The sequence below is a fragment of the Onychostruthus taczanowskii genome, unplaced genomic scaffold (genome assembly GCF_017590055.1).
Source record: "Onychostruthus taczanowskii isolate IOZ18803 unplaced genomic scaffold, ASM1759005v1 scaffold22, whole genome shotgun sequence".
Classification (NCBI taxonomy): domain Eukaryota; kingdom Metazoa; phylum Chordata; class Aves; order Passeriformes; family Passeridae; genus Onychostruthus; species Onychostruthus taczanowskii.
In genome coordinates, this window is record NW_024499462.1 from 9186045 (window position 1) to 9205378 (window position 19334).

A 19334-nucleotide genomic window follows, 5' to 3' on the forward strand; every position below is an offset into this window, starting at 1 on the left:
ACAGCACAGCCTGTAGAGTGCAGCAAGAAAAAGGCTAGCACAATCCAGAGCTGATGGCAAACCACAGTCCCCATGAAAACCACATGTGCCAGAGACCAAATATTTTGCGTTTTGCTTACTGCTAATAAAGCTGCTTCACTTCATTAAAAGCAGCTTATCATTTTATCTACTCACTCTGATTAATTAGCCTCTAGTTAAAATGAATGAGCACTTGATTCAAGGATTCTATTAATGTGACACTGGTGAACCACCACTTGCATATTTCTTCCATCCTTTTCCTTTTACTCCCCATCCTCCCCACACCCAGTATCTTATCAGATTGACATTCCCAGAACCCTTTGGGAATACCAAAATGCTTTTAAGACAGAGGTGACTAAGGAAACGTCCTGCAGCCCAAAATTCTTCCGAGGCTCAGTTTTCCTGCTGGAAGATACAGATGTATGTAATCTACTTCTCACTGTAATTATGATCACAAGCTTGGAAAGAAACAGCTTGGAAAAAAGAAAGGGAAATACACTTCGTTGCTGGGAACAGGGGTAAAACAACAATACCTTTAATACATCTAACTTACTTATCCTTCCAGGATAATATTTTTATCTATGATGCACAAACAACAGTCAGTTCCATAAAAACTTGACTTTCTTAGAGAGTGAAGAACTTTCTCCCAAGCTAAATACCATGTGCTGTATATGCATAAAGACAGCTTCTGCTACAGTATATGCCTACAGATTTCACAGTTGCATATGACCGCCAAAATCTCAATTTCTAGCAGCAAAAAACGTATGTCACCATTATCTAGCCAAGCATCTGAAGACTGAAATATACCCTAGCTGCTCATTTTGCTGGAAAACAGTGCTTTGCTTCATACACCTAACCTTCTTGTCTAATCAACTGATTTTATTAGAACTGTCAGAAATCCCCAAATGTATTTGGGAAACTTTAAAAAATCAACAAAGAAAACCCAAAGCCACACACATTCCCTTTTCCTTCTTTAAAATGTTAAGCTTCCACTCTTTCACAACAATGCCCACCAGAAGACTGAAAAATCATCAGGCCCAAACAAATGCAACCTATGCAACAAGTCCATATTTTGATGGAGGAATGGAAGGAAAGAAGGTGAGGAGAAGGGGGAATAAAACTTCCTGGGTCACTCTAACATTTAGATCTAATTTCCTGTTTAATCAAGAATAGTAACTAGAATAGTAATGAAGTGACTGGAAACTTTCCATTTATGCCACAAGCAATTTAAGAGATCTCTTTCAAGACAATAACTTGGTTAGGGTATGAACTGCAGACTATAAGCATAAGCTTGAAATTCACCATCCAGCCTGAAAGGCTTTATGCAAGAAGGCACCAAAGCAAGATCTGGTTTTCATCACACAGCAGGGCAGTAACTGACCAAGAGTCACTGATGCACTTCGTCTGGCTTTTAAGGCCATCAGCACCAGATAAAAATGTTTTAGGACACATTCTACAAAGCACTTTCCAGTGTAAGTTTACTGGGCCAGTTCAAATCTACACAGAATTTTCTGGACAAAATTTCTTCATGGCAAAGCTTCCAAGATGAAATATCTTCTGTCCTGCAGCTGGCAAGACATTAGTGCAGCTCTCTAGTGTAATGACTGGGCTAACTGCACAGGAGTCTTCCTGTGGGCTAAGCCAAAAAGGGATGAGACAGGATGAATGATTTCCGCTACCACAGCCTGGGCTGCAAGTAGTACCCAGTCCTCAGAATACCCTAGGTAGCACCACACAAAACCGTGTGTATGCCAAACAGAGTAGAAGAGACAAAACCCCAGAAAACATGATTTTGAAATATCAACTCATGATTTTGGATTCATACTTCAAAATATTTTGTTTAGGAATGAAAAATTCTATTGGTTTGGGTTTGTTATTAATTTTTTATGAATGGCCAAATTATTGACCCTTATAATAAGAATTCACATGCATCCTTGTGTACGTGAAAGATGGGGAAATATGCAACCAGATGGGTCATTCCCTAGCAGAAGAGGACTGCTGCCTTATTTCCTTGGAAGTGATAACTAACCAGGTCTTTTCCATTGCTAATTTCAACAAGGACTTTATAGCTGATTTGGGCCATGCAGCTTTTTTTTGAAGGACTAACATGGAATATAAACCAACATAAAATACCAAAACCTGCCACCTACACTAATACCTACGTGATACACTCTCTCCCTCTCAGCCATTCCTTATGGATTGGCACAACACACCCTCACAGAAACTCCTTCCTGCAGACTGGCAGTTGGTAGTGCCAGGGCTCTGCAGCAGTCACTGCAATCCAATCAAGCCAAAGAGTTCCTCCTAGAAGCCCTCCAAAGCTCCAGAGCACAGGAAGCCACCTCAATGCTCAGGGCAATACCTACACACCAGGGATGATGGTGAGCAGGCACCTGGCCTCCAAAAGCATCCCTTCAATCCCTGGATGTGGATGAAAAGAGGCGTCAACCTCTGATGATCCAACTGCAGTTCACTGGGGTGGTGCAAGACAAGAGAAGAGGAGGCTTCAGCAAAAGGGAACATGCTACTCCATACAGGACTTATTCCTAAAGAATAAACTCAGTTCTGTAATCAGAAGTAGGTCTATACACCTGAAACACAATGACCATCAAGAATGTCCAAATCCCCGCTGCAATATGGACAGCTGAGGCAGGCAGACCATAACTGCTGAAACCAGAGCAAAGCCAAGCAACCCAGAGTTACTCAGCTAGCACTAAGGACTGGAAGGTTTTAATGGGGGACAATGAATAGTCATTGTCATAGCCACAGGACAGGACCTTCTAGCCCTCCACACACAGATGTCTCAAGACAAACTCTTGCAATGTTCTCAAAAACTCTACCCACTGACTCTGCAGACATTTAAAGTTTGCCCTCAGAAAAGGGCTGACTCAGACAACTGAAAATGGTAGAAAATTCGAAATCATGGTTCTCACTACATCTTTAACCTATCTTCCTGTGCCTAGACATGCTAAATTTTCATTCTGTTTAATGCTTTTGAGACCTTGTCTATAAAAAAAGAAATTTACAAACCAGTTAATTTCAGCTCTCTGAACTCTCTGCTTTGTGTACACTTGAAAACACCAAAGATGTTTAAAACTATCTTTCTGGAGGTACAATACAAGCATTTAGCTCTCTAAATCTTCATGGTAAACAGATTCTAAACATAAAAATTACCTGAAAAATGCATTGCTGGGATGGAAGTTATTTTTCCTTCTCCAATAAAGTTGGAGATTTAAGTCTTCTCCATATCAGAGTAAAGAATTAATACCCGTAACATTTATGAAATGAAACTCCAGAAAAAAATCTAAGGTTTTACTAAAAAGCAAGAGAGGGCAGGCTTATTGTTAAGTTAATGAAGTACTTAAGCAGCGGCAAAGTCCAGATTTAAAGTGGGAGATGGTTAAGGCTTTAAGATTGAGAACTCTGGAAGAACCTGTCATCCTCTCCTAAGGCGCAATACAGTTTTGACAGGCACATCATTTTACTGAATGAGAAATACTAACCTCAAAGATCTCAAAGGATTTGAGGGAGAAAAAAATCCAAGACCTGAAACAAACACCTTGCTGAAATCGCTACAAATTCTCAAAAGCTGTGAACTTGATTTATAAATTAAAAGAAAAATACAATTAGGGCAAACTTCCAACTGAGAGCTAAGTTATTACAGACATGGTGTTTAACATACAGTGTCACCCACCTGAAACACTAGCTAGCAGCAGTATCACCTTTCCTTTGGAGATGGCTCAGGTTGATACAAATAAAAAAGGAAAATGGGGAAATGATGACCAAAATAAAAGTTCTTTTAAAAAAAACAGTGCAAAATAGTCATTCTAGATGCACTGATACGAAACATATCTTCTGAAAAAATCTGAATGGAGGTAGGGTTTCTCTTTTAACAAGCAAAAAACTTGAAAATTATCTTTGCTCAAATTTAGTTAAGAGGAACAGGCAGAGAAAAGCACAGCATTAAAGGCAAAAAACCAAAACACAGCAAACTGCGGCCCACTGGACAGCTTGATCTTTTGTTGCCTTGTCCCTGGCCTGCCTCTCCCTCTCCTTTCTGACCGCCTCCTTCAACACTTTCAAACTGAGAAGGAGTATATGATCCCCATCCTCCACCTCTACTGAACCTGCTCTAGTCCAACACATGGGCAAGAATTTCGTCTTGCTTTGGTTCTCAAATTTCACTGTCACATCCAGCCTCTCCCCCCAGAGCTTTTCACCCCGAGGACTACAGCCTGCATGACTGCATTTGATAATACAGACTCTGCTGCTTAAATACCATACATTTGCAGACAGTTAAAGCATATTTTACAAAGGTACCATAAAGGGACTCAGCAACACACACTTGCTGGGCGTGCAAGCCTGCAGCAGCTGGAAAGGGACCCTGTCCAACATGGGACAGTTTTCCTCTCCTCACTAGGATGAAAAGGAGCACACAGAGACAAGGCCTTTGTGCTGGAGCCGTTCCCAAGTCACAGCTTCAGAGGAAAGATCTGTCTGACATCTGAATGATCTGTTGCAACTCAGGAAGCATGTGCAGGAAAAGGAGGAGGGGAGCAGCAGGCAGGGATTCCCCTCCAAATTTCCAGTGCTGTGCAAGAGGGACAAACAGATGTATTCAGCCAGAGCAGTAGGCTGTGCACAGCCTCTCAGCTGATCCTACTGAACTGAGCAGCGGCACTTGACTCCACTGCACACCACTGCATATGACATATGCTGGGAGGGAGACAATAAGAAGAAGTGATGCCCACAATCCTGCAAAAGAGATCTAAAGCTTCCCTCAGCCCCCAGCCCAGGGAGTTTGAAGGCATTCAGAAACAGTACAAAAACTCAGCTGGAGCTACGAATCCTTATAGAATCTTTCCTCCACACATGCAGCTCAGGCAAGCCTCCCACATGTCAGTGTGCCCCAAAATTTTGTGTTTCAAAGGAATTTTAGAGCCTTTGCTCATCTGGGAGAAAACAGGTTCAGAAGCCACAAGGCAGCTCCTGCAGGCTCCTCTCAGCATGCCACAGCATCAGTGGTGAAGGCAATGCCTGCCTGCAACAGCACAGCCAGCTGCATTCTTTAGTCTGGCACCAAGGAGGAAAGCTATCATCCATTTCTAAGTTAGATTCAGGGAACCAGCTGGGGACCAACAATTGCCATTTTTGAAGTGCACGAAGAGGAGTGTAACCAGCTTTTCCATAGTAACGAAGATTAGCGGCCTTGAGTCTGACACTCCTCCTGCATTAAAAGATAGGAGAAAAAGAGAGAGACAGGTAATTACATAGAAGGAGCTCTGGGGAAATTGCAAATTCCTTGAGAACCCTTTAGCTGGTCTGTATGTTTCTCCTTGTCTCTGCTTCAGCTGAAGGTCCCCAAGAAACATTTGCCCATTAGATCATTAGCTTTATTGCAGAAAGTAGCCAGACAGCTTGTAGTGGCTGTTCAATGAAGACTTAGTTTGCCTCTGCAGCAGCAAGAATGAGATGGAAAATAAGAAAAAGAACATCCCAAGGCACATTACCTGTCTGGAGCTTATCCTTGATACATTAGTGTACTTAGTGTGAGGGTCTGACAAATGAACTCTGACAAATCTTGCTGGGGCCATTTAAGACGCTATTGCATTGTACTGTCTTTCAAAACCTTTCACAAATGTTAGCACCATCGAGCAATCCTGGAGGAAAACTTGTATCATGCACTGGCCTCTCCAATTCAGAACCCAGCAAGTTAGCATAAATCCCTTCTCAGTGCTGGATTAAGTTAAGATGTCAATTCTGAACCAGAATGGCTGAGGTCTAGACAGAAGATATTACCTCCACTACAAAGCACATTAACATCTATCACAAAGATGGAAGAGGAAATGACATCTCAAAGCACTACAGCTCCTAAGCAAATACAAATCTTTAATATTAAAATACATATGTAATGTGTCTAGCAACAAACTTAAGTCTACTCATGCAGCTCATGATGCTCTATGAATCAGCACTTATACCTTGGACTTTATATATCCCTGACACAAATTGAATGCCTTGCAGTGAAAAGATGAACATGGATTTTCCTATCACCACAAAATTAAATTCTTCTCGTGCACCACATTTCGCACTTCTGTCCAAAACTGGAAAAAGTCCAGATAGTTAAAGATTTGTCATGTGTTTCACCATTCAGGACTACAGTTGGGCTTCCAGACAGTTCCTGTCTTATCTGTCAGGGATACAACAAGTCACAAAACCACGACAGACCCCAGAAAAGACATCAGGTTTAAAAAAACTAACCAAAACAACTTAACAACTAAACCAATGTATATTTGCCCAATCAGATGTGCACGTGTGATAATAACAAAAGAAGCACTTTGAGATATGACTCTTCAACTTGTCTTCTCCAGACCTAACTCTGTCTTTCCATCCAAGCTGATATTCAGGCAAAGATTTAGTTTATCAGTCAGCAATACAACAGTTTTACTTTTTTTCCTCTGCAAGCATTTAAAATATATTTCATCTAGATTTTCTCAAGGGACAGTATCCTACACTTAGTAGCAGAGCAAGAACTGCACAAAGCTTCTGTTTGCATTCCAGCATTAGAAGGGCAACCCATATGAACCAGAAGTTTGGTTAAACTCCATGTAGACAAACTTCTTCTGCCATCACCTGCCCTTCCAGAAGGAGCAGAGCAGGCAAGACACCTTGAAAAGCAGATAACAATTACCCCTTACCTTTCTGAAGAGGCCGCCGCCAATTAGCACATTCCTGGAGCTTCTGAATCAGGCACGAAGAAGAAAGGAGGGGAGGGGGGGGAAAAAAAGTGGGAGGAGAGAGCTGTTTTCTTCCTCAGCACAACAGTACTTCCTGAGGGGAGGAGGAAAAAAAAAAGTAGAAAAAGGAAATAAGCATTAGCTTCCATGATTTTCAAAGAGGCTACTGATTACAACTCTTACTTGGCAGAGCTACTGTGCCACTACTTCTGCACTTCCAAAACACAAGTTTAGGGTGCCCTGTATTTTCTCCATTGTCACTTTACTAAAACAAAGACTGAATGTCAAGTCAACTACTACTAAGAACAGCAAAGAGATTCCTGACAGAATGGGATAAAGACCCATGCTAGAATGGGTTAAAGTCCAATTCAAAAATATTCTGGAGCACTTATCCTATTAAGTAAACAAGCTTCAGCCGAGCTCACACCCACTTCTGTAAAAATTCAAATGAGCCACATTTACTATCAAAATAGTTGGCAAAAGGCAAATTCCAACATGCATACTGAACATACAGGTATACACCGACATTCAAGTGCTTATGCACTCTGCTCCGAGAGGATCATACCTACAATTATGAGGTATTTGCAATTAATCATAACTTCTGTTTCTTTTTAAGACAACTTCTGTTTCTTAAGACAATCTATTCCAGCGATATCAAATTTTTCAGTAACAGCAAGACTACGTATTTATGTGGGTTTTTTTAAAATAGAATGAAGGGACATGAATCTAAAAAACCTTTTGACTAAAGGCACCACTTCGAAATCAAGCTTCACTCCCATAAAACCACAATTCCTCACCTCAGACCATCTCTCTCTCTCTCTGCCCTACTCCTAACATGACTTTAAAGAAACTTACAGACACAGAGATTTAATGGGCCCCTCCCTACCTCCAGTACCTGCCTCTGATGAAAGGCAGGAAAATCAAGTGGAAAATTATTTTAAAGCGTGAATGCAAGACATTAACATCTATGAGGAAATGGCAATCAAGGTTTTCCACAGGGAATGAGCAAAGGGAAACACCTCCAGTCTGTTCTCCATCACACTTTGTTGGCTTATATTAGTACAGAAAAACTCTACCCTTTTCTCTCCCACGGAAAATCTGAACACAAGTTCTCAAAATAAGGAAAAAAGTCTGTGCTACCTTACATTTCCACACACACTTCTGCCACCCCTCAAAACAACAATTAACCCATGTGCTAACAGCATACAGATCCTAGTCGCCTGGAAAACATTTGAAATAAGAAGCCCCAACAGATAGGATACAACATAAAAGGCAGCACTTCTACCACAGCATCTCCCTCAAAGCCACCACGTCTGTCCAATTCCAAATGGCCACAGTTCCTGCATTTCTCTAGGGGACAAAAGCTCTCTTTTTCTCTCCTCCTGTCAGCAAGACTTAAAGCTGCAAGAGTAATTCTGTCCAGATTCCCCTCTAGACAGGCAATGATTTAAAGAATTCATGAAGTGGCAGTGTAAATAAACAATGAAAAACTAAATAAAGATCACAGAAGACAACACAGAAAATGTGCACTAAGGAGAGAAAGAACAAGCTCAGTGATTCAAAACCTCTTCTGCCTTGTTATGTGCACCCATAAATAGGCGCAGCAATAATCTGACAATGTGAAAGAATGGATCCTGACACAAAAATGTAGCTACTCAAAAACCTGCCTCCTCAACCCTCTGCCTCAAGGCAAACCTTCCCACAGTGTTTAATTTCACTTTCTCAATGTCTTACACCCCTCATCAGTGCATTTCTGCTTTCTGTCAGCTTTCACCAACATGTACTAATTGATGCAAAGGAACTTAAGCCAAAACCTGGAGAACTCAAATCGGTTTTCTGTTTGTTTTTTTTTTTCTTGTTAAAAAAAAAAAAAAAAAAAAAAAAGGAAACAGTGCTACAGCCCTAACTGTGGGGAGGGGAGAAGAAATGACCCTTAGTGAATTGCTCCTGACACGTGTACATCCTGAGGCTATGTGCAAATCAATACTTACTGAGCAGCTCAGCACAGATCAGGTTGCAAAATGCAAGAAAAAAAGAAATTGTATCACCCCCTCAAACATACATTATTTTTGTATCCCTAAATCAAATGAATAATTTGCTTTTGTTTTTCATTATCAAATCAAAAGAATGCTTTGGACAGCATTTTTCTCCCCCCCACCACCACAGATCTCCAGTAAAGTCTGTTAAGAATTGAAGTACTGGTTACTTAAATGTAAGTGCTTAAAAATTTTGCACTTCCGTCCTATTACTAGTAGGAGGAATAATTTAAAGCAGACATGGAAGATCTGAAGAAAGCATATTTTCAAATCGAACATAAAATCAAGAGGTGGCAAAAAGGAAGTCTTACTGCAAAAAACCGAAGTTTTAAAACAACATTCTCAAGCAGACAGAAATCTGTCTCAAGTACCATTTAAAGACATAGGTTTGACTCAACACCACTTGCTCCAAAGAAAGTGAGATTGGTCTGTTCTCAAATCCTCAGGCAAAAAAAACTGTAAAGTGAAATAATGCATTAGCTGAAAGTCAAATCCTAAGTGGAGAAACCTCGCAAAATGATTTACAAAACCAAAAGACTTGACTAAATTTCTGGCAGGGCCAGAGACAATTCATATGAAAAAAAATGTCAAAATGTTTTGGGTTTACAGCCACTACAGGAAGGAAACAAACAGAAAACTGGGAAACACTGTATCAAAACCCAACAAATCGTTGACATCAACATTAGACAAATGACTAGGCATATGTTGAGTCAAACACCCTCAAGATGGTGTGTGAGTCAACCCCTGCAATGAATTTAGCAGAGTTGCTTTCCTACATCAAGCTTAATAAAAATAATCCTCAATTATTCCAGCTAGGTCTGGATTCTCATTAAATCTCACATGATGTGTGCCCATTCTGGACAGTACCTGAGCTGGAGCAGGGATACCAGAATTTGATTTTGACTAATCTTTTCTAAATGATGATGCCAGATTTATTCTTCATGCTGCACAACAAAGGTGGTGTTTTTCCAGGCATTACCCAAATGTAGCCCACTTCCTATGGAAAAATGCAAAAACCCTGCAGGACATTTGCAGGTTCTAGGTCTTAAGTGATGCAGATACATTTTACAGTCAGAAAAAAATTTGGGAAAGTAATGTCCCTCACTTCCAATCAGCACTGCATGGCTGGTGAAGAGGTTGCTGACCTTATTGTGTCTGACCCCTACACAGGGCCCCATCAGCTCTTAGAGCAACTCCTGTGCCAACAGAAGCTCCCATGGTACACACCAACCTGGGTGATTTTCTGGATTATTACATTTTCTAGCTCTATGATGGCTACTAATTTCATTACACTCAGGAATTAGATCAGAGCACTGCTGTATGCAACAGAGCCCTTCCCAAACCTTGTCCATAACATGAGGCAACTCAGGGTTTAAACAAAGGTGGGCATCATCATCAACACCTCTTAAAATTTACAGAGAAAACCAAGAAGTGTTCTCAAGGTTCTTAAATCGACATTTAACAGCTACTCTTCTTCAGGTGAATTTTAAGTACACTCATAGGTCAAGTTTATATCACAGTAAAAAGCTATTTTCTTTCTTTTCCTGTTGATTTTCAACCTTTTGATCTAGGAGAGGTAATAAAACAACTATTTCCTTAACATCTATTGAGGGAAGTAGCAGTCTCCACTTCTCATTGCAAAAAACAAACAAGCAAGCTTAGAAAAAAGAAGATTAAAATACCTACGCTAAAATAGCATGATGAAACTGAACAAACCTCTCAGCCTTAGGTTATGAAGCCAGGAAGCTCTCCTGCATCAGGTTCTTTCTCCAAGCTATTTTCTACTATCTACAGCTGCCACAGAATCAGTATGAAATAGAACTCGCATGTTTCATTTCATGTAACATTTCATGAAAACAATATAACATTTACCTAGAGCAACATGAAAACAAGCTAGAAATTAGCAAGTTCTTATGTATTTTAGTATTAACTAAAAGCATATCCCTATTATCCATGCATATGTGAGTATGCATGTGTCTCACACATATACCAGGGTAAGCCTTCCACCACCAACACCTGTACTGGAGGCATTTGTGAAGAAAGAAGCTTCTTCAAACAAATATTTTCCCTGAACTGTATCTGCACAAAGACAGGAAGCTCTTGCCAAAGCTCTTCTCAACTATCTATTACAAAAAGCCAAGAAAAAGTAACCAAACCATTGTTGCAGAAGCACAGACAAAGCATGAAAACATGGTAAGAGTCAATGGAAACAGATCTTATAAGTTTTCCTTTCATTTGCCTTAGCGAACTCATGGGATCCACCACCAACAGATGTCTAAGTAGTAGACTAGATTTTACTTACATGAAATATATTTCCCTAAACAAGCAGTGTAATTTTTATTAATTTGAACAAACTTCAGTTCAAATGACAAATTTTATTTCTATATCTTCATACAGAGGTGTTCACACAAATGTTTCCTATGGCTTTAATGTTACAGCTGTCTGTATTTTCCCACCTGCTTTCCTTGTATCCTGGAAAAAGCTCTTCCCAAAATGGCAACTGTCCACGTGAAAAATCCTTCTGAAGCACTATTCACATGGATGCATTTAGGCAACATACCTAAAGCATACCAACCTCTGTAGGACATTTATCTACCAGACTAACTGCAATGACCCCACCAAAAATTAAAAAAAAAATCATTTCATTTTCTCTTAATCACCTGAAAAGGTACATACCAAGCACAAGTAAGATTCATATGCAAAGTCTTGAGGATCAAACTCAGTGCACTGAAGGACAATGAGACATATGCATCACTTGAAAATTTTAGTCCCTTCCAAAGAAACAGGGTGGGAATAATTTTGTCAAACATTTATTTCTCCTTTTTAAGCTAGATCTAGAAGGAAGCAATATCTGTGTCTAAAAGCCTTGCCCCTCAACCTTCCCCAAGTGATGAGGTGACAGGATGCTGATAAACCTGCTAAAATAACTGGTGGAGTGGGGCCCAGGAGCCAGGACATAAGGGACAAGAGAGACAGGTGCACGGCCACATCTGGGAAGGCAGCATCCTGCTGGGGCAGTAACCACTGCTGCTCCCTGCTGCCAGGTGGTAGCCCGTGTGCTGCTGTCAGTGGGCTAGTGCTGACTTAACAGCAGCCCCAAGGATAAGGGGGGGTGGGAAAGGGACATGCAGAAGCATTTTTTTTTGCAGCAACTACCTCTATCTTACAAGCCTGATTTTGTGTTTTTCTATCTTATGCTTAATTAAAAAGAAGATACCTATTTCCAACATGAAGTGTATTTTTTGAAGCTTCAATCATTTAGCCTGTTAAACCCAATCCTGTAATATGGGTGTTATTTCTTAAAAACATACAGTAAATGCATTAAATTATTGATAGTCATTAAACAGGAAAAAAATTTAAACAGCTCTCAGCTTTTATCAATCATTTATGCAGTTTCCACTTGCACATCTCACTGGGTTGCTATCATATAGCACAGAGCAAAGAGTACAAATCCTGAAGGCATGAATTCATTTTCTCTTGATGCAGAGTAAAAATATTCTTGGCAGCAGGAGAGAGGCTAAAACATGAAGCAGAATGGTTGAAAGGAGGCTTCTGTCTTTTGCAGTAAACAGGTAGCAATACCAGGGAGCAGCAATTTGAGGCAGCAAAGCCCATTCACTTCGGCTGTAAGGGCCAGTAACAACGTCATCAATCACCTCCAACACCTGGCAGCAGTTACAGCCAGCCCGGCAGTGTTTACAAATTTGATCCCTATTTGAAATACATGTTAATTCAATGGCATATGGGGAAAACAAGGAGCATTGAGGTGAATAGTAAAGCAACCAGCAACTCGAGCGAGATGAAGATTTCACCCCAAGCTGCTCACCAGCTCATGAGCCAGTAAGACTGATGATGTACAGAAAATCCCAACTTGTCACACTGACAGCCTGAGCTCAGAAAAACGACAGACTGGGATAGTCTCTTGAAGCTATTATGAACCTTTACTGGGGCAAGTTACAACTAGACCTAATGCTTTCAGCAGCTCCAAATGACTCATGTCAATATGGGGAACCTGGCGATAGATGCCAGTTGGTGGCACCTTGCCTGGCTGCAATAGGCCAGCTACCAGCAAAGAGATCTTCATCAACATCCCATTTTTTTGGTCAATTTTATGCATGGACTGAAAACCCGTCTTAAAAGAGCTGCTCTCCTACATTTCATCCCTGGCAGTTCATTGAAATTCACTACTTTACAATGTAACACAGAGAGAACACAATCCACGGCAACAAGTCAGGTATGATTGCAGCATGCAAGGACCCACCTGACATACCTCTACAGCAGCAAATGCAGGTGAACCATAGCCATAAAAATATCAATGCAAAACACACCAACCCCAGCTCTGGCTGGATAGTCACACAGGGAAACCTTAGCCCTGCAGCAGGCCTGCTACTGGAACCCAAATTAATTTGTTTTAAACTACCTTGTGTCTGTTTAAATGAGCTGTAATAATAGCTCTGAAGCAAAGTGCAGACACGTCCAAAAGCTAAACACAATGCTGAGGAGCTGCTCGAGAAATGTGTGCCCACACCCAGAGCCCACTTAGAAACTACTAGCAGGAAAAACTCATCATAATCCAAGTGTTCCACTCCCAACGATGGCTTCAATCCCTTCAAAAAACCATTTCTGTCCACAAAGAAAAAAAAAAAAGGACGTTAGAGATTAGGAAAAAGTACAAAAAGAATCATTGTCTGTAACCAAAATATAAGTCCTACGGAGGTTAGTATTTTTTCCTGAAAACGATTCAAGAACGCACTGAGTCGAGCAACTAGATAATGCCAAATGTTGATACAAAAGCAGCCAGGAAAAGCTGCAGTCACTGGAAAATATTTTCTAGCCTGATTGTTTACAGGCAACTATGTTATAAAATACAAAAATATTCATTTCCAACCATCATTAGTACAAATCTACAATATGTTAAAAAAAAAAACAGTAGTCAATTAATACACATATCTCATTACACTGAGTCCCAGGGAAGGCAGCACAGTATTTAAAGTAATACCATGAAAGCTATTACACCACTGAATTGATTTCATCATATATCAACAAACTAAGTAATTCACAATAAATTTCAATATAATATTAATCCTTATCTATATACAAAGCTGTAAGAGTAATAGCCCATTAGTAATACTAACGCAGCACACAACCACTAGCAGCCTTCACACTGGTCCAGGAACCAGTACCAAGCTCAGAGAGATGCCCACTTATCCTTCAGGCCATGAGCAGTGTTCCACTGTGCTACCTGCCAAGATAAGGACAATGGAAATCATTGACAGGAGGTGCCTGGGCCAGCTCACAGCTGCCTGCATGGAGCTGCTGCTGCAGCTGAAGGAAGCACAGGCTGAGGATCCAGCTTTGCCAGGGCTGCTGCCCTCTCCCCACTGCCATGGCCTCTGAGGTGAGACAAGGAAAAGGGTCAGGTTTAGGTAGGTGTTTGTGTGCATGCAAAAGTATTCACTGCTTATAACACATCCTTCTTGCCAAAACTTTGCTATTTTTTTTTTCTAATATGTACTTTTTTTTTCCAGACCACTCAAGTTCCTATCTCCTCCCTACACCCCACTGAGAATGTTCATTTAAATCAACTACAAGTGCTGTTAAATTTTGCCTGGCCTGTAAAGCATATTAGCCTTCCAATGAAGTATCTGGAATTTTTATTTTGAAGCCACAATCTGGATCTCTAGCTAAGAGATATGGTGGAAGCACACAATTCCCTACCATTTCCCCTTCCTAGCCAATGCAAGGCTTGTATATGACAACATAAGCAAAAGCTACAAAATAAACTCAAATCCCCAAACAGAAGTCTCATGCTAACTGCAGCTAAGTTTAATGAAAAGCAACTCTGAACTAATAGTTAAAGCCTTTCAAGATCTCCTTACTATTTGTAAGGAATACATTATCAGAGGAGAGAGATGCATCTTTAGTACAGAATCACATGTTTAACTGAACCATCACAGATTCACACTCAAGGCTTAACTATTTGAGTTCCAATAGCTTCAGAGACAGGGCCTTTCTGTACTGGATAGCTGGGTTTGATACAGCGGTCTCTGTGCATACTCGCCACCTGCCCCTCTTTGTTTTAATAAACTGATTCCATGATAAAAGTCATTTAAAATAACAAAGCCAAACAACTGTCAAACTACCACTAATAGGAGCCTTCAAACAGGTTCCCATTTCATAAATCATTTTGGTGATCTAGTTTCACACCACCCCAGGGAAAGTTACATGCATAACAGAGAAAATTCACTATCAATATGCAGAGATCATTTGGCAACCATATTGCTGCTAGTAAAGACCTGTGCAGTGGCACCATGCTTTCCATGCATTGCATATGCAGGACAGAAGAGCTCCTTAAAACAAATGCATTAGCTCCAGGCTTGCAAAATCATCAAAAGACAACCAGTTCTGCTTCAGGTGCTTGGTCATCTACTCCTCCCTGAACCAGTACACAGCAGGTGTGAGGAAGGCAACAGAGCATTAGCCATGGGTACTAACTTGCCACCCTTGCCAGGAAAGTAATTTCAATAATTTTCAAAAGATTTGCTAATGATCTCAAGGGTTCAGATAATGAACCCAAAAGTTCAGAGACCTCAAATATGGAAGACATTTCTCTGTTAGTTGAAACATTTTCATGTCTCCTGTTCAAAGACAGTGCTAAGAACATCATTACTATTATGTACACTACATATGTTTTCAGGTATTTATTACACTAATACTTCCTATTATTTTGTAACAATAACCTATGCTTAAACTACTTCTCATATTTTTTTTGCATCTTAACAAAATGAATTCTCCTATTCTGTTCACACATTCTGATGTTTCTTTCCTTTGTCACAGACTTCTGCTATTAGAGGTCAATGGATGAGACCAAGTGTTAGTCTCCCAGAGAAGGAAAAAAAAATTTAAAAAATAAAAAATAAAATCAGTGAACCATGATCTGGGTGTGCATATATGCAGGCTGTATTTTCTCTAGCACATTTCCTTGTCCTGAAGCTCAGATAGCCCTTAGTCAATACTTTTCCTCTGGAAATTCATCCAAGAACTAATTTCTCTTTACAAGAAATTTAGCCTCAGGAATTTAATCAGCAACCAAAGAAGAGGGGCAAAACAACTGTCTCCAAGGGACTCTTTACATGGATAATCTCCTGAATGAAACTCTTATTACTGACAATTCTGATGTTCCTAAAACAAAAGTATAGCTACAGTATACGGACACCTGATACAGTATGATACAACTCACGACTTAATACTATATATTACTCATGCTCCAAGATCAGAAGCTTTTCCATAGCTCATGTTTCTCATGCTGCGAATTATTTCCTCCTCTCAAATAATCTGAAATACTTTCAAGTAGAATAGAACTAAGTTGAGCAAGAAGTTAACTGGTTATCTGAAGTTATCAACTAAAGTAAGTGTTTTCATAATAATTGCAGTTATAGCTAATGGGAAATGCAGAACTAGAAAGCCTTTAAGAAGGCTTCAGCTGAACATCTTTTGTGAACAATAACAAGAATGCAGTAGTCAAGAGAGGATGTTCAGGATTGAGGAAAGAGGTAACTGACCTCAAAATAACCAACAGGTAACCAACTGTCTTTCAGCCAGAGGCTCCAAGTCTGCAAAGAGCACCATAGCAGGAACCACTTGACTTCACTGGGCTTTCTACAAGCCAGTTAGCAAAACCAAGGTGTATGTGGCTGATCCTGCATCTCCCATTTGGTTGATCCTTACTTTCACACACCAGCAGTAATGCCTCAGAAATATCAGCTGCAGTTTATATTCAAGTAACAATTTCCAGTAACACAGACCAGAACTACTGCACTTCCCTGAAACTTACACACAAAAATCCCTGGCTTTTTCAATGGTCCCACCAGCTCCCTGCTTCCCCAGCAGCATCCCCATGCAGCATCCCACACTGCCGCAAAGGTCTTGAGCAGGTGGGACAGGAACAGTTGATGGATTTGTTACCAACATCTTGGAGATCAGTTTAGAACACAAAATTTAAAAGCTTCATTAGCTACAGCTCCTCTGCTTATGCTCTGTGTCAAGAGCTGAGTCAGTAGAGAATATTTAGATAGAAAGAGATGGGGAATTTCTCAACACTACCTATGTGATTTACAAGGCTCAATCTCACTGTGGATCACTTGGATGTATTGAAAAGCTACTTCTGGCCTTTTCTTGTTATTCTATTAGATGTAACTACAAACTATCACTCCCAAATTTATGCACAAATATCACTTACACAATACCACAAACATCACAAACATCAATAGATGTTAAGAAGTGGAGAAAAGGTGCAATTTTTACCAGTTAGACTGTGAGAGAATTTCCCATCACACTGTGGCACATATGCAAAGCTTCTCAGCAACTTGTTCCACGACAATGAATTTGCAAAGCAAGAACTGAGGGGATTATTTGATTCAGCATCTAGTTCAAGTGGCCAATTCCTTCAGCAATCAATACTAATCAGAAAGCTAAAGCCTTGTAAGAAAAATCAGACCGAATCTGAATCCTTCCTGCTGCCGCAAGTAGAGCTCCGAGACCTTATGGTCCAACACAGACATCTCAGCCACTGCAATTTGGAAAAATTAATTTTACCTGGGGTTCTAAATACACCCCATGCTTCCTTTGAAATGCCAAAACACAAAAGCTCACCTTTTCAACAAAATTCTGAGAAGAAAAATACATACATATAACTAGGGTCTAATATTGTCTATCTATTGCTTTTCACTTCAGCTGCGTAGCAAAGACTTTAAAATGAGCACAGGGGACCAGGGAATAAGAGCAATACATTTTAGAGCAAAACACAGGCCATCATCACACACACAATTTCTCCATTAATAATATCAGGAATTTTGCTTTTTCCTATTATTCATATATTTCAGGAGTAATTATTAAGATATATGAATTGCATAGCTATGACAGTATGCATGGGGAAAGCCGAGTGTCAAAACTTTAAGAACTTTAAAAAAAAAAACCCAGCACCTTTGGGTCCTTAGGGAAACAAAACAAACAAAAACTACCCAAACAAAAAACCCTCACAAAAGGGATTTCAGCTAGGTTTTCAAATGTCCCTTCAGTTCAGTTAAAGCCCATGTTTCATGCACTCCTATTTCCTTTCATAGCATATTAAAACAGAAGCCTTCAGATGATCAAGCAAACCAGAGGACCTTTGGCAGCTGTTAAGGCCCAATATTCGAGTTGTGTTTTAACAAACCAGTGAGCCCTTGCTCATCTGTCTTTAAACAGCAGAAAGTACACAAATCTGTTTTCCCTTCCATTATACAGTCACTCCAAATCCCACTGCAATTACTCAGTAATCCTTGGCATAGCTGTATGAAAATGACCAAACCTACACTCAGAGAGAGTAACTTGGCAGGCAAGCCAAGGCGACTAGGTGGAGGAGGGGAGTTGGGAACACGTTGTTTCCAGGAGTGCCACAAACTTGGACGCTAGGGCAGAAACTGGACAATGCAATGATCTGGTAGAACAAAATGGCTTGTCTGGGTTTATCAGGGGACAGCTTGCTCGGATAACAACAGGAAGCACAATGACTTCAAGTCGTAAGAGCAGCCAGAATCAGAAGGAAAAGTATTAGGGTTTGGGATTCCTAGAAAACAGCTGAAGAAAAGGAGCTAGTCTTGTAGCTGTGGACTGTTCTGCAGCAATAGGTCTGGCAATGAGGAACAGCTGGGCAAATCTGAAACAAAAATACCAGCTTTCCCAGAAATTCACCTTTAGACCCAGCAGAATTTGACACACCAGCAAAACCTGGATTTTTGTATTCTAAGTAAATCTTTAAAAACAATTCAGACACGCATTTAAGTTACTGTGAAAAATATATGACCAGATGTTAAATGCTCTGTGCTGAGCCACTGCTAATCTGCCAGCACCCACTGCTCAGTTCTGTGCCCTACGCTTCATTCACCAAAACATACACAAATTGGTCCCGGAAGACAAATAATTTCTTCCACAGCCCTTATAAGATTGCAGACAAGTAAATATAAATGTGTATACATTATAGATACATCCATGTTTTTAGAAGTATAATATATAGCTATACTTTGTACCAAATTACATGCATTTGCCATATAAATTCATACTTGTTTATGCAGAATAAAAGCTCAACATTTTAGAAGTGACCAAGTTACAGTTTTTGCACTAGGCAATGATGATTAAAACCTGAATATTTAATGGTAGTGAATCACACTGCCAAGTCTCCAGAGACAGAGCAATTTGAATTGGCATAAATGAATGTTTCCCAGTCTTCTGCTGATCCTGTAATGAGTTATCTTCCGGCCCTGCCAATCATTTCTCAGAAGGCAGCCCCACTCTCCAGCTCTTGAGCTTTATTCACCACTCACAGGTGCTGGGAAGGCTGTGTCTGCTTCCACAAGTGCAATTGCTGCTGTCTCACAACAGCACTTGTCTACACTTTGGCCCTTTTGTCAAAGCCATCCATGCACATCCTCAGCATTTTCATGACCCTTGTCTGCACAGAGCCCATTCTCCCATCAGCTTTTCTCTTCCCAAATCACCAAATAAAATA

The 19334-nt window shown here is 40.3% G+C and overlaps 1 protein-coding gene across 5 annotated transcripts in view; it reads right to left on the reverse strand.

Moving 5' to 3' along the window:
- Window positions 1-19334, reverse strand: part of ZMIZ1 (zinc finger MIZ-type containing 1) — a 340912-nt gene that overhangs the window by 283104 nt on the left and 38474 nt on the right. For all 5 annotated transcript variants that reach the window (XM_041404841.1, XM_041404846.1, XM_041404842.1 and 2 more), the window contains exon 2: window positions 6714-6846. The gene's annotated coding sequence lies outside the window, so the exon portion shown is untranslated. The remainder of the gene's footprint in view (window positions 1-6713; window positions 6847-19334) is intronic.